General features: G+C 40.0%; 1 non-coding gene across 1 annotated transcript; it reads right to left on the bottom strand.

The window, feature by feature from the left end:
* Positions 1–379: 379 nt before the first annotated feature.
* LOC115871851 lies at positions 380–539 on the bottom strand. The gene has a single exon (XR_004047513.1). It is a non-coding gene; the product is annotated as a U1 spliceosomal RNA (small nuclear RNA).
* Between the last annotated feature and the right edge of the window lie 5,578 nt (positions 540–6,117).

Here is a 6,117-nt window from a genome sequence, read left to right as displayed (position 1 = left end):
TGGGCATGCGATTTGTGTGTTGGTATGTTTTCGGCCAGAGGAAATATTCATGCCATTTATAAAATTAGGTGAGGGCTTTTTGAAGCTCAAATATGCGTATACTTCATCTACAAAAACAATTTGGAGAGGATATTTTCTTGGCAACACCCGTGAATAATCCAGTTTGTCTAAAAGAGGGTTAGCAATGGTTTGGTCAACAATTTTGAGTTGGTGTTAAAATGGTTCCATGAGAATTTGTCAAAGCCCATAAATAAACATTAAACATGGGATATCTTGGATAACCACAATCCTTGATGTAAATTCCTTATAAAGACAAATGCACAGCTGGAAATTAGAAAGTACCATATCTTAAGAGGATTTTTGTTATAACTATTTTTTTTTAATTGAGCAACTATTTCCTTCTTGTTAAAAAATTTTTTAATTATTATTTTCTAATATTTTTTTATGGCAGGGGACAGCACATCCAGAATGCAATGGTTGAGCCTCACCCTGGGAAAACCACCTTTGTGATCATGGTATCTCCCCTGCCAGGTAAGTATGAACTATTTCCTTCTGTACATCTGCCTCTACTAGATATAATCCTGTGTACATTTCATAGACTAGTTGAAGTATTAGATTTCCACGGGGTTATGGGTGGGCAGAAAAACAACTTGAGGAAAGCTTATAGATGCAAAACAATGCCACATATTTGTATACACCTTTGTAGGTTTCAGGGTAACTTGATATGCATTATCACGGTAACCTTTCAATTCAGGTATTACACATTATAGGGACAGTGAAATCCATGAGAGCCCAAGCTCTATGCACCTACTTTGTGTTTCTGGGTCTCACAACGTTTCTGCTTTGGATAGGGTACTGTCTAACCGCTTTCTTATTTCTTGTTTACGGGAAAATATGTTTTCTTTCTCTAGCAGGTTTCTGCCTTACACAGGTCATTACCTTTGCAGGTTTTACTGTCCTACACTCAGGGAAGTAAATGTACTAACCCTCTAGCCAGACTTTCTGCCATTTTAATTCTTGGTGGTCTGCCTAGCGTGATGAAATCTCATTGCATCCCACTTTGCCCTGACTGGGATGCGTATCATCTTTTTCCAACCTCAGCACACTGTATACTTTACCCACCCAATAGTTGCTTAGTAGCCATCTCAGTTATCAGATTAACTGTTGCAGTGTTGAGGTGTTCATTTGCAAGTAAACCTCATTTCTCTTAGGAGTGGCCCCAAAGCAAAAGTATAGCAGTGCAGGCCGTTAGATGAAAGACCGCACCGAGCCTGCCTAATACTGTTTGCCTGGAACACCCTAGGAACCTGTCACAGATGAATGTGTACAAGCACACAGTATCTGTACCATTTGGTACTATCTGAAGTTTCAGGCTTCCGCTGGGGATCCTGGGATGAATCCTCCATTGCTAAGGGGCAATGATGGTTTTTGATCTAAATAAGATGTCATATTCCGGCTTTAAGAGCGCTGATTTTCTTAGGATATTAAAATGTCCTCAAATCGACAATTGTTTTAATTAAAACGATCTTTCTGCTTCGTCTCCACGGCCCCCCTCTCACCCAGGTGATGCAAGCATGACTCTTACTCACCAGGACCCCGCTGCGTCAAGTCTGCACTCCCTAGGAGTGCTGATGACTGATTTTGGAGAAATCGTTTGCCAGAGTTTTCTTCAGCGACAACTCGGGTGAACTCAAACCTCCCACTTTTTCATTAGCAGTTGAGCACCTGAATAAGCCATGGCACTCCCCATGGATTCTCAACTGTGAACAGCTTCTTTAACTCGATCCCTTTGAGTAGTATATGGCTAGGTGGTTCTTTTTTTATCATAAAAGAAATCATCCAGAGTAGCTGGTAAGTTAGGGAATGCGCTTATCACTGATTTGTTTGTTGCTAAATTCACGATGTAGAGACTATGTTCAGCACTCAGGGGTCAACAGAGTCAATAAATTGTTACTCACAGAAAGGATAGGAGAATGAGTGCTGGGCATGCTCATAACTCAATGAGGAAGTGATGGTTCTCTCAGCTATCACATGGCTCTTTCAAACCTGGGGCTTTCCTTTCTACCTTATTTACAACCTTGGCACTGAATCAAGATAGTTTATCAATAAATAATTTGCATTTATCTTGTTTTCCTATGGTTGACCTACGGAGTAAATCTCCCCATTTGATGTTTTACTTTTTCCAGTGGTGATAATTCATTCACACCAGACTTCGGCATCTTCTAAATGTTTGATGGCTGCCCCAGTGCGCGGGGAAGATCGTGCTTCAGTAGAGTGAATCCTGTCTGATGAGTGTGGGTGGCCACAGAGGACCCCAGGTCCTGCTTTCCTCGTGTCAACATGGGATGTGTCAACAACGGCCTACGTGGGAGAGATGTTGAACTGAATGGAAGGTCCCATTCTTGAAGCAAGACTGCTTTATTTCAAGCATCATTGGCGTGCCATTTTGTTATTCTGAGCCCAGAAAATAGTATCAGGTATTCTTTTTAAAGTTGTATTTTATTGTTATCACGGATTTGTTTTTGTATTTCTGTTCATAAGCCAAACTAGTTGTCCTCAGACGGACTCCAACTCATGGAAACGTCATATACGTCATAGGGTTTCAAAGCTGAGACTTTTTAGAAGCATGTTGTCAGGCCTTTCTTTGAAGGTGCCTCCAGTGGCTTGGAACCACCACCCTTTGGACAAGTAGTGATGTGCCTGACCAAATGCTCCATCCAGGGGCCCATGCCATTATTAGTAATGTTAGTAATGGTGCATAATTTATTTTAACTCCATGAATAGTAAGGCTGGTCTTTCTATTATATATATATAAATTTAAAATAAAACTCAAACGAGCTTTACAAGACCCCATAACCACTTCTACTAAGCCAAAAACCACATTTGATTCTTGATGAAAAAGAGCCCTGGGAACTAATCACATAGGGATTCTTCCCGCTTGTTTCATGCTTAAACATGCAATCAGCATAGATTACTTGGAAAAATAGAATATTAATATAAATAGTTTTTTATCCTTAAGTTTCTTAGTGAATTTTTCATTGAGGATATCTAACGTGTAATACTTTTCTTCTTAATTACCACATACTATTTTTAGGGTATAATTAAACCATTTTCTATATTTCAATCTGTATGCTGAACAAATAATCAAGAAGCTGGATTCTACGAAGAACAAGGTGGTATCAGGATTGGAGGGAAGCTTATCACAGCCTGTGATAGGGAAATGACAATCTTGCTGGCTGAAAATGCAAAAGGCTCGCAGCACTTGCTAATGAAAATGAAGGATTGCCACCTTCAGTATGGATTAAATCTCAATGTAAAGAAAATGAAAATCCTCACAACTGGACAAATAGGAGAAAAGAATGAAGTTGTCAAGCTTTCATCTTGCTTGGATCCACAAGGAATGCTTATGGAAGCAGCAGTCAAGAGATCAAAGGACGCATTGCATTGCAAAATGTGCTGCACAAGACCTCTTTAAATTGCTGAAAAGCAAGGATATTACTTTGAGGAATAACATGTACCTTCCCCAATCCGTGTTATTTCCCACTGCTTATGTGAAAGCTGGACATTGAATAAGGAAGGGCAAAGAAAAGTAATATAGTCGAACTATGTGAATATCTTCGAACTAAGGTGAAGAATATTGAAAGTATCATATTGAAAGGATGGTGACACTCCATCTCCTGCACTCTGGGTGGGTTATCAGCAGTGCCTATCACCAGTGCCTAGAGAGGGACATCAGGTTTGGATAAGTGGAGGGACAGTGACAGAGAAGGAGGCCCTCCACAAGATGGATTGGCAAAGTGGCAGCAGCAATGGGATCAAACACAGGAACAATTGTGACGATGGTGCTGTGTATAAGGTTGCTATTAGTTGGAAGCAATTAGACAGCACCTAACCACAACAATAATTAAGTCATATCATTTCTCTACTATGCATACACATTGTGTTTGGTAACAATTATTTTCATTATTAAAGACAATTATCCAATTAATTCTCATGTGTACTAGAATTATTTTGGCAAAATTAGCCAAAAAAGTTGCATGAAACATATTTGTCAAGGATGAAATTGAAACCTCCCCAAAATATGTGTCTACTTGACGGAGTGATGTCCTCATTGATTTTCAGTTATGTAATGATGTCACATGGCAGTTATGTAATAATCTAATTATCCTCCATGATGTGATCTGATGTGATTAGCCTTGATCTGATGTAAGAGGGGTGGGGTGGAATGCCTCAGGTCATAGCCCTGATCCAATATAAGGGGGTTTTCTGTACCACACCTAATATTACAAGAGTTAAAAGAGAAAGAAAGGGGGCAGCAGGAATGGAGAGCTCTGACTACAACCAAGGGAGAAGAGCCAGAACAGAGCATGTCCGTTGGTCCCAGTGTCCTGGCACCGTGAACCAGGCAGTTCAAGGGAAGATCGACGTCATGCTACAACACGTGCAAAGTCTCCAGAGAATGCCCACCTAACAGGTGTTGAACTGAGAAAAGGCTCTTCTCCTTAACTTAGCCAACAAAGGTGGAAACTGTTCTTTTAAAACTTGCACGCTGAATGCATCCTTCCAGCTTTCTGAACCACCACTCCTCTGCCGGTGTGTTGTACTTTGAGGTTGTTGTGATGCTGGAAGCTATTTCACTGCTATTGCACATACCAATAGAGTCACATGCAGTGAACCGATTTTAGTAGAACTTCCAGACTGAAAAGAGGAATAGGTTATCCACTTCTGAGGAATAAACCACTGAACCAGTGTGACTCCAAGCAGAACATTGTCACATACAATGGTGGACAATGCGTCCCTCAGGTTGGAAGGCACTCCAATGGGACGGAGGGAGCGCTGCCGCCTCAAAGTAGAGTTTGCCTTAATTATGTGGATGAAGTAACGCTTTTGAAAGCTTTATTGCTGGTGCCCCACAGTCCAAAATGTGAAGAAACAGTGGAAAACATCCATTAATAACCAGAAAGGGGAATGTACAGAGCATGTACCTACGAACATTGGGAGTTTCTAAAAATGAAGTGGAAAGCGCAAAGATCCTTATCATGAGCACGAGGGAGCTGAAATCGACAGGCGGTGGCCATTTTGAGTTGGATAAAAATGTTTTACTAAACCAGAAATTACCTATCCAAGAGGAATGGTGTCACTTTCATTATCAAAACAAACATTTCATGATATATCTTGAAGTACAATTATGTATTTGATAGCCTAATATAGATACAACTACAAGGAGGTCCAGTTAGTATAGTTACTACTTAAATTTCTACACCAAGCACTAACAGCAGTAATGAAGAAATTGAAGAATTCTATTCTCTTCTTCAGTCTGAAATTGATCAAACGTGTGATCAAGGTACATTAATAAGGTTATTGGAACATGAATGAAACAAGAACAGCTGGAAAATATGACCTTAGTGAAAGATATAAAACTGGGATTCACATTGATGGAATTTTGCAAGAACAATGACTTCTTCATTGCTGATGGACACACACACACAATATATATACCCAGGAACGATATATGCGGACCTTTCCAGATTGAACAAATGGAAACATTGACCACATCTGTGGGAAAAGATTATGGAGAAGCTCGATGTCAGCAACTAAAACCAGGCCAGTGGTCAACTATGAAACAGATCATCAATGCCTCGTATGTAAGTTCAGATCGAAGCTGAGCAAAATGAACACAAATGCACAGAAGCCCAAATAGGAGTGTGTGTATATCCTACTTGACTGTAGAGAACACTTAAAAAACAAAGATCTATCATGCTGAGCACTAATGACTGAAGACCTCAGATATTGTGGAATGACCTCAAGAACATCAGACACGAGAAAAGCAAAAGTCATTAAAAAGAGCAAATATCACACTGGCTGTCAGCAGAGACTCTGAAATTTGCGCTTGAGTGTACAGTAGCTAAAACAAATGGAAACAGACCTTTTGGATTAAGTTAACCCAGTAGCTTTATTCCAAATTTCCTGGCATAGACAAATGAGTATTTCCAGTATTTCATCAGCTTGTTGAAGCATTTCAATGGCTTTTGATCAATTCCTAGAGCCTTGTTTTTGGTTGATGTCTACAGTGCAGATTGAACTGCTTCCTTCAGTGCCACTGGACCTTGCTCATAT

This window comes from Echinops telfairi, unplaced genomic scaffold, assembly GCF_000313985.2.
Source record: "Echinops telfairi isolate 266 unplaced genomic scaffold, ASM31398v2 ScPeMD7_7409;HRSCAF=8447, whole genome shotgun sequence".
NCBI lineage: Eukaryota > Metazoa > Chordata > Mammalia > Afrosoricida > Tenrecidae > Echinops > Echinops telfairi.
The sequence above is the reverse complement of the archived record's forward strand: the minus strand, read 5'-3'. Positions and strand labels throughout refer to the sequence as shown.